This window comes from Triticum urartu, chromosome 6, assembly GCF_003073215.2.
Source record: "Triticum urartu cultivar G1812 chromosome 6, Tu2.1, whole genome shotgun sequence".
Lineage (NCBI taxonomy): Eukaryota > Viridiplantae > Streptophyta > Magnoliopsida > Poales > Poaceae > Triticum > Triticum urartu.
In genome coordinates this window covers 69,859,655-69,869,879 of record NC_053027.1, presented here as the reverse complement: position 1 = coordinate 69,869,879, position 10,225 = coordinate 69,859,655, and the positions used below count along the sequence as shown (strand labels likewise).

The 10,225-nt window shown below is 45.8% G+C and overlaps 1 long non-coding RNA gene across 1 annotated transcript; it reads right to left on the bottom strand.

Annotated features, from left to right (window-relative positions):
• Window positions 1-6,089: 6,089 nt before the first annotated feature.
• On the bottom strand, window positions 6,090-7,395 carry LOC125515013. The gene is made up of 2 exons (XR_007286750.1): window positions 6,638-7,395; window positions 6,090-6,551 (listed from the first exon to the last, which is right to left on the bottom strand). It is a non-coding gene; the product is annotated as an uncharacterized LOC125515013 (long non-coding RNA).
• Between the last annotated feature and the right edge of the window lie 2,830 nt (window positions 7,396-10,225).

Below are 10,225 nucleotides of genomic sequence, written 5' to 3'. Positions count from 1 at the left end.
CAACTATGACGGCATTGTGGGCCTCATCGCCAGCGTCTAGCATGGAGGGAAGGGAGGGGCAAGGCAGAAGGAGACAAGCTGGTCGAGGAGCTCCATGGCGACGATACAAGGAACCCTAGCACGATTTTTTTTCTTAAACTTCTAATGCGAGATGTTAATCCAGACAAGTACCGAAGACGCGATGAGGGCAGGCGTCGGGAGGATTGTGTCAAGGTGGGCCGGCCCAAGTACACTGTTGTGACATGATGCGAAAGGTGGGCGAAGGTTCGTTGTGGTGGGATGTGGTGGGTGAGGCAAGACTACCAAGTAAGACTTTAGGAGTAGAGATACTTGTCATTAAATGTGGAAATCAACGCCCGCTACGATTTCCCACCTGTACAAAATCATAGGAGATTGCAGGAGATCGTTGAAGAGTGCAAGAGATCGTGCTGATTTATGCCTTAATTTTGCTGCCGCTAAATAATTTCTTGATAGTTTCTTTAAGGGGCGACTATGCATATATACAAACTATAGGAAATGAATTAAATATGTTTTTATTTGCATGAAAAAATCACAATAATTTTGCTTGTTCCTTATGAATAAATTCTTCTTCTTGTAGGTAGTATTTATTCAATATGGTAAAACACCAAAGGAAATCTCTACTATTAAATGGGAGTTGGTAGTCATGCCTCACCCGCTCTTAGTTTTTTTCTCCCCACGGCCCCCTTTCGTTTTTTGTTTATTGTTTGAAATCTCAACCGTTGCTGCAGAAAACAATAGCAAACATGAATAAAGTACCTCCGAAAATCTTAAATAAATGAAGACTTTCCTAGCCTTTCTCTACCCTTATCATGAAATCAAATGTTACGAAAACCTCGATTGAATTGAAACTTTTCTTGTTTTCCCCTACCCATGCTCAAATAAAAAATCAAATAAATCTCACCAAATTCTAGAATATGTTTAATGTAAGGTATATGCACACGGAAGGTCCTCCTGTGGCGTAGCTACCAACGGCAAAGGCGGTGCACGGGTTCTCACGGCCACCAGCGGTGGCTCCCCATCTCCAGCTACTCCCGGCCTAGGCACTAGTGGCCCTTCAGTGAAGAGCAACCATGGCATACCATGGCTACCCGCGGCCACAACTGCCAGATGCATATCAGCCCTGGCCGACGAGTGATGGAGGCTGCCAAACCGATCCTACGATTGTGAATCGCACAGGCCACCTGGAGAGGGAACCTTATAATGTTTGTTTCTACGGCTGAAGATAAATACATTAATTTTGTTTTCTTTGTAAGATGGATGGTGTTTTTCTTCTTTTCTTTGTAATGGTTTGTATGGGAGGAGATAAATATTGCAGCATTGTAGCTAATCCGTGCCTAATCTCTACATATGTCACATGGTGCCAGCCACTGATGCAAATATCCAATGTGGCTGCGGGTTCCCTCTCATTGTTGCTGTTGCCGCAGAGAGATCCATATAGGGTTGTCCCGGACAATTCGAATGGTGCCTCCGGCTACGCCAATCAGAAAAGATACACATATTCATAAAACTACTAAGGTGTCCCAAAGATTTAGTCATCATTTCTCACACAAATTAACACATAGAGTAGCACGAGCTTCTCTGTTGTTGGTATATGTGGAAACACATGAACAGACTCACACAATTCAGAAGTACTAGGAGCACAGTTATTCCACTAAACAAGGTCGACAGGTCGAGCAAATGAAGAGCAAAGAGGGCATTGCCGAGATCCTCATTTTATTATGTAGCAATACTGATGACCCTCAGCAAATTCATGTGACGAAGTCTAACCGTAACATACATAGCAAACACAAATATTTGATAGGAAGACCTTGCAACCATAGTCCCTTACATGCTCCCCGAAGGAATGAATACATGCCACCCGACAAAGTGGATTCACGCAAAGTTCAAGTGAGACTTTGTGAGAGTTGCAGTCCTCTGCAAGAAAAATAACCATGTAGGATTATTTCGACATCTTCTTAGTTAATATCAATATTCTTCGAGAATTTCAATTCAGTTTCCATTGAAGAAGAAGAGAGAGACGAATAACCTGCTTCAGTAGAACCTCCTAGTAACACAAGTACGATGAGGAAGCTTAGGGCATCTCCAGCCGCGCCCCTAGGAAGGCCTCCCCAGGTGATTTTTTTTGCGCCGGCGCCGAAAAAACGGCCCAGTCGCGCCCCCAGGAGCCCGATTTTCGCCGGCTTGGGCCGAAAACAGCGCCGGCGGATCCAGGCCGAACCCGGCGCGCTGGGGGGCGCCCGGGGGCGCCGGGGCAAGCTGTTTTGGCGCGAAAAAGACGCGGGCCAGCCGCGTCAGCGACTCGGCGCCTCGTCTTCCCCCAACGGCCTCGGTTCCCGCGGGGAATCAATGGCAAGGCTGCCGCAGCCTTGCCATTGATTCCTCACGGGCGGCGCGTTCACGGGACGGCGCGCCGACGCCTCCACTCCCTCGCACGCGTACACACGGGCGCGGCCCGGCTATAAAAGCCGGCGGCCTCCGCTCACCTGCGCCCACACCAGCCCCGCCCCTCGCCGCCGTCCAGCCCTTCCTCTCCCTACCTCTCCCCGAGCGCCGCCGCCCAACCCCTCCCTCTACCTCTTCCGAGCCCGCCCAGCCCCGCCTTCGCCATGGCAGAGCGCTTCCCCGGAGATACGGCGGCGGCCAACGGCTTCGGCCGCCGTTCGCTGTGCAAACAGGAGTCGTGGCTCCTGTTCCAGGCGAACATCCCGGCGCCGCCGGACATGCGCGCCGGGCCGACGGGGTGGAGACTCAGCGCCGGGGGAGTGCCCATTCCCCCGGTGCCCGACCCCGCGGTGGACCCGAGGTACTTCGCCGAGGAGGTCGACATCGTGCGCGCGTCCCTCACCGACGCCGAGCTCTCCCTCCCCCAGTACGCCGCCGACAACCACGCGGCCTGGGCGGCGTACTTCGAGCGCCGCCAACAGCAGCGGTTGGCGTCCACCAACAACGCGCCGGTGGTCGGCGGCAGCCGGCAGAACAGCGAGGGACGCTACCTCTGGTGGGGCGTCCCCGGCCGCAGACTCGAGGGCGTGCTCACGCACCTTGAGGGCGGCAACAACCCGCCGTTGGCGTACCCCCCGGCGAGGGCGGCCGCCCCGGCGCAGCACCGCCGCGCCGGGCCATGGGCTCCAGGAAGGTTCGGCGCATCCTCTTCTTCCTCCTCGTCGTCCCGTTCTTCTTCCCACTCCTCCGGCTCTCCGGCGCTGCTCGGCGTCAAGGCCGAGCCCGCGGCGGAGACGCCGCTCGGCCGGCGCACTCGCAGCGCCGGCATCGTCATCAACGAGGGCGGCCGGCGCGCCCCCTCGTCGGGGGCTCCTCCGCGCTTCGTCAAGCCGAAGACGGAGCCGGGGCTGGCGCCGGTGAAGAAGGAGCCGCTGGCGCCGGTGAAGGCCGAGTTCGCCGACAGCGACGACGCCGCCCTCGAATGGGCGCGCCAGGACTCCATTGCGATGGAGAAGGCGCGCCGCGAGAAGGAGAAGGAGCGCCAGCGCGCCGCCCTACGCCGCTTCGAGGAGCGCCGGCACGGCCGCGAGGAAGGTGGGGTTGTCGTCCTATGCGACAGCAGCGACGACGACGCGCCGCCGCCTGTTCGCCATGGCGACGCCGGGCAGGGGTCCAGCAGGGGCGCCTGCGTCAAGGAGGAGAAGGCCGACGACGACGATGGCGGTGACGGCGGCGACGACTTCCCCCTTTCTTTTTTTTTAGATTAGGTTGATGTAATGTTTGGACGAATTTCGCCGAAATTTGTAATGTTTGGCCGAAATTTAACTAGTTTTTATCATAACTTCGCCGAACGTTCTTTTTTTGTCTTTTAATACGCGCCTGGGGGCGGCCCTGGGGGCCGACGGCTGGGGGCCGACTCGCCTCCAGGGTCATTTTTTGCGCCAGCTCACCCCTAGGCGGCGCTTTTAGACGCCCCCTGGGGGGCCAACGGCTGGAGATGCCCTTAGGGCGGCACTTCTCATCCCCATCTTCTGAAGGTGCAAATGAATTTCTGTGTGCCACCATGTTGGTTTATCCTCCTTTTATATTGCGAAGATAACTATTTTGTGCCTAATAATATTCCGCCAAAAAAGATATCGCATGCGAGAAATCAATCCATAATCCTATTAATTCAATACTTCTCATTCAATGCAGAAATCAATCACGGGATATTGCAGGAGATCATCGACGATTACGACAGATCCCAAGCGCCGATTTATGCCTTAATTTCATTGCCGGTACATAATTTCTCGATATCTGTAGGAGGAGTCTGCGGTTGTGATGGTGCTTTCGTACGTCGTTCGCTCGTTCGCCTCCCCTTCGTTTGTTCACCACTCCTTCGTCCCACCCTGCCACGTGATAGTCATACATGGAAACAATTCAAAAGAATCCTAACAATAATATGGAAACAAATCCAAAAAATCAGCACCATCGTAGCCTTCCTCCCACCCTCCTAGCCTGAGTACGTGCTAACAATAATTAGCCTTCCTCACCCTTGTAATGCAAAGGTAATATATATGGGGAAAAACCCATAGAGAATCCTAACAATAATTAGCCTAACTAGTCGTGAACCCGTGCATCCGCACCGGCTAGCTTATTTTTAGATAGATAGCTTATTCTTTCAATAACATTTGTTGTCTGGAATGTTTGTTTGAAATTAACATGTTAATAATAATTAGTTATTGAAACTAACATGCAACGATCCATCTTGGTTACCATGTGTCGGAAATGATCCACTCTTTCGAATAGATTCTTAGTCATATAACTTAAATATATGTATGGTTTACCAATTATGTTATGTTTATATTGACTTCTTATATATTTTTGAACTGGATGGTACCTCCGTACTCATCCTATACATATGTCAGTGGATGGACAAGATAGACGAAAACATGAAAATGTTCACTAATCTTCATTTTAATATTTACTAATTGAGTGTCCCGGGCCATAAATTATTCGGTAACATACCCACCTCTTCGAATGATAAATATATTTCCCATCACAATAAGTAGAATATTTTCCGAATCATTTATAAAGATACAAATGTAGATTTGCCCTTCGTTAATAGTTTGTTAGAAATATTTTAATTTTTATGCTACACTCAAAGAAAAATGCATGCATCGTTTGTATCTATTGTTTCCATGACACATTAACACATTAGTTAATTTAACTAAACCGCAAGAAAAAAGGATTTTTTTTCTCAAATGTTAAATATATGTAGTTGACATTTATATTTAGAAAATTAATTGGCATGTTAATTTAAAGAAGCACTATTTTTTGGCTATTGGAAGCCTATGCGCAAAATATTGGCACTCGATATTGTGTTACAAAATTTATGAATGATACTGAAGATAGCATATTAAACATCCATGTAGAAATGTTTCATTTCTATCACGAATATGTGGTTGATTTGTTTTTCGTTCCGTAATAATACAATACATCATCTTTTACATGCGCCTAGTTAAATTATAAAAATGTGTAACCTTTTATCTGGCTGAAGTTATTTATATGGACAATAAATTATATGGAAAAGCTACTGGCTTCTGTAAAGCGGTAGTACAATATGTTTTTTGTATTGCATGCCATACCTTTCCACCATGTCGAAAAATTATGTCTGATGTGTCCTGGATGGTTTGTTTCTTCTTTTCGATTTGCATTTTTTCTATGTTTGTAGTGCTTAGAAATTCCATAGATGGATTGTTTAATTTGGTATACACCATTTCATAGGTGGTCATTTGTACTATACTAACATGATTATTTCTTATAACTCCACACTCTTGCAAACAATTTGATGCTTCCCTATGCTGCACACAAACATAGTTCAGTCCCATAGGATTCACGTTGTCTTGACTTTAAAATCCTACATGTTTTAGAATTACTAGATGACCCGTTGCGCCCATGGCGCAAAGGCCGAATGTAAGCCAATTGGTGTAAGAGTGTGCATTAACATATTGTTGTTCAAAAAGAATAGCTCATATACTATATGCAGTAAGTACATAAGATTGGAAATGATACACCAAGTCATGCAGGAAAGGACCCTTGTGATCTTTTTAGATTGGATAAATAATCATGCAGAGGCTTTTGGATATGCACTTGAAGGAGCATATATTTCCTTTATCATGGTTGTTTCAAAAGCATGCGATAGAGCAGTCTAAGTAGCGGATAATCGATAGCTAAATGCACAACACTGTCTTAGGGGATTACATAAGATCGAAAAGGAGGATAAACATAGATGTCTTTGTAGGCATTTATACTAATACTATGTTATATAGCAAGGGGCTCCTACAGCTTGCTTATATTGAGTAGACAATCAGGCACAATCCCTTGGAAGTGCATTTGAAGCCGAAAGCATATGCTTTCCCTTCGTTCATGTGGGTCCGATGGAAGAAGTCGCTCCAGCCTTTAGTGATGGTGGCCTTTTTGGCAACTCCCTTGATAAAGCAGGCCGTGACGGTGGTTGTTCCATCTCCAGTTGTGATTGGAAGTTCACCGTGGTCAGCATCCATGTGTGGGAAAAGGGAACCCGTAGAAAAGTGGACATTAAAGTACTGAAAACAGTAGTAAAGGTTAGTCACTATATCATATTATACCATGCTATTATATGAAACAGAACAGAATAATTGCGAAGGATTACCATTCTTTTGCCTTGTGTTGCAAATGTTTATGTCATGTGGCACACATAGTAGTTATTAGGCGTGGTGGTGCTGCGGATGATCTTTCGTAGTGCACGAACATTATGGTTGTAGAGCCTAACTGTGTTGCCCCACACAACGTGGCGACTAAACTCATCTAAGTAGTGATTGCAAGGCTCACCTATGTTAAATTGCACAAAATTATACTTTTCAGTAGCTGTTGCGAGAGCTGATGGAATGGGAAGAATAATGTAGTTCTTACCACGGAGAATGGACTTTCCAGGCCTTAGATGGATTTTCTTGCCTTTGAACTTTTGGATTGAGCTTGCTTTGCATGGGCGATAAATATACTTGTATCGCTTATTGTGCTTCCGACATAGTGGTTCGTCTGTGTTGAATAGGTAAGGAGATCATTGTAAAAGGTTGCGACAGCAGATAGAGGATAACATAAACAAACAGGGTGGCTAATTAGCTTGTGTGTATTAGTGAAAGGCAGAAAATGGTATCCATAGTATATGGTAAGCTGGAAGTAGTAAGCAGTGCTTGCACATGTAACAACAAATAATTACAGCATTAATGAATAGCAAACAGAAGATCTATTGGACCCTGAAAGAAGTTTGTTTTATTACATACTTGATCAACTTGCATGTGTAAGTGATACAAAAAACTTTTCAAACAGCATTCATCAGCGAAGAAGAAGAAACATTCTTTGCAGTTTATAAACAATTATAAATGTGTTTTTCAGAATTACCATGGGTAATTTGGCAACCGCTGGTATCATTGGCGGTGTCTACCTCCTCATGTTTAACAGCAGCCATCTCGAAAGAAGTAATAGAATAATTAAGATGATATATTAGACCGTGGTATTAGTTGTGATGATTAACAGTGATGCACACAGACTTAACATTTTTATTTTCTTTGGTGCCTTTGTACTCCCATAATTGAATATGAATAGACTGAAAGTTTCTCACGCAAACAAAGCATATCTTTATTATCGTCTTTATTGTTACCTTTATAAATCATTAATCTCCCTAGGGGTAGGAGCTCCCCTATTCAATTGAGGGGTATGATTTTGACTGGGTCATCACGCTTGTTTCTGCAACATCCCACTTGTTTCTGTGAATAAAAACCCTTAGAGAATATAGACCCTCAAAAAGGAAAAAAGGAACTCCTTGGGAATGGATGGTTGGGAGCGCTCCGACATGTGTTTTCGTTCGGTCGCTTGCTGTTCGGGGAGAGTAAACTCTAGGTGGCTAGGGCAAACTCTCCCCTCGAAACTTAACCGGCGAACCCGTGGATTCACCTTCCCTTTTCTGCCGCTCCGTCGATCGATGATGGGGATGGGAATCTCGATGCCTTCGATTCGGTTAGTAGTTTAGGTCAGGTTTTTTAGTCCTTGCAGGTCGACACTCGAGCGGATGGTGGCGCTACTTCTTCGAGTTTGTCTTGCAGTCCATTTGAACATAGCCGACGGAGCTCTAGCGTAGATTCATGTCGTTTTCCTGGGGTGATGAGGTTAGGGTTTCTCATCGTGTGGCGGGATTTGGTGTCAGATGCTTCAGATCTAGGCAAGAGTTCAACAATGACGATTGCGGCTCCACGTATTGAACAAGGAGCACATGCATGAAGACTTCCTAGCTAGCATCCGCGACAGTAGTGGCTATGCGAGATGGTCTTGGAACTTCAATGTAATTTTTATTATGTTTGATATGCTTTGTATTTTCAATGAACATTGATAATAGATATGGATCATTTTTGAAAAAAAATTGAGTGGTAAGATTTTGACCGGTCGTCACACTTGTTTATGTGAATAAAACCTATTCCCTCCGTCCCATAATGTAAGACGTTTTTTAACACTGATGTAGTGTCAAAAAGTATTTTATATTATGGGACAGAGAGTACCTGAGACTAATAGACTCTTTAGAAAGAAAAGAAAAACTCCTTGGGAGTAGAGTTTTTTCTCCCCTTGGAATAGATGGCTGGCACCTGCGAGCGCTCAGATATGCATTTTCCCAGTGGGCCACAAGATTCAAGGGTGGAAGCGGCAGTTCACGGGTGGACAGGTGCAAGCGTTGTGGGACACAATGGTTCAGCGGGAGCAAGCGGTAGTCTCCCACCGGATAAGCCACCATGCACGCGTGTCTGGTGTGTGTGGGTTTGGATGTGCCCATGTCCTCTCATGGGGGCAGCCACTCAGTTCAGCTCTGGACAGAGGAGACTGGCGATTTGGATCCGCCATGTTGTTCCGGCGTCGGTGCTGCTTCCCCGGCTGCTTCTTGGGCGGAGGAGGGAGCTCGGTCCATCTGTTGCCCAGCCGCCCAGATCCATGGGGGACATGTCCACGATTCAACGCCCGCCCGATGTTGTCACCAAGGTAAAAAATAATCCATTCTAATCCATCCACGACTGACTGTTATTTCGATTCTCTTGAAGAAGCATATTCGCTTGATTAGCATGGTCTTCTACAGCAGTATTATGCTCATGCAAATCACCATAGATAGCAGCAGCTAATTCGACTCGATCGAAAAATACTTACAAAAGGCAAGCTAACATATCATGTACAAAACTGAGATTAATTGAGAATTTTAGTTGTTTGTAAGACCTTCTATAAGATATTGATAGTTTGTTAGAACATTCAGATGTCATTTTGCTTATCAATTTTTTGGGCCAGACCACCCTACTGTCAAATGCTAGCTCCGCCACTGCCAAGGAGGTATATAACTATCCTAGTTCTGAAATTTAAAAATGAAGTACGAAGTCCGAAGACAGTATATGTAAGAGAACTTGCAATAACTGCAAAGTTCCAAGGTCCGATACAAGAACATGGAAATTTGCATCTGTACAAAAGATCCCCTATGTTTGTCATCGGAAACACTATATACCAAAAAGGATGGCCGTGCCAAAATCATTTTATATTTATATTGAATGAGAGAAAATGATGCATTGCAATGATTCCAATTATTTCATATTTATATGATTGTGAAACCTCCTCGTCAAGAAGACTACATACACTTTATGTCTGCTGTACAATGTGCATCAGGACCTTCTAGGTAAAAAGAATCAGGCGGTGCAACTATTAATTAGCTATGCGATGTTCTAGCTTATAATAAAATCAACTTTGACTGCATGTCTTATGGCAGGTAAGAGTATTCCAGAAACATGTATGTCAAAATGAAACAAATAAAGAACCATTATTGTGGTTGAATGTTAACGCAATCATATTGAGTTAGCCAGGATACTAGTCAGTTAGTATAGCTAGTCTGTTAGTATCTCCTATAGCTTATCTAGCACGAGATAGAGTTGTTCCTATCCGGCCAATGTTTATCCGGCCAATGTTTGTTGTAACAAACTCTGCACCATGTATATCTCCTGACTATAAATACAAGACCAGCCTGAGGCAATTACTCACGGCAAATCAAAAAATCATTTCTTCCAATTTGGTATTCAGAGCAGTAAGATCCAATCTCGCCCATCATGGCTGGCTCCACCGCTGCTCCCATCTCGAACACTTCTGGCGCCCTTTCCACCATCAACGCCGGCACCCTTGCCGCCGGCTCCTCCTCTTCCGCTCCGATCTCCGTCACCACTCT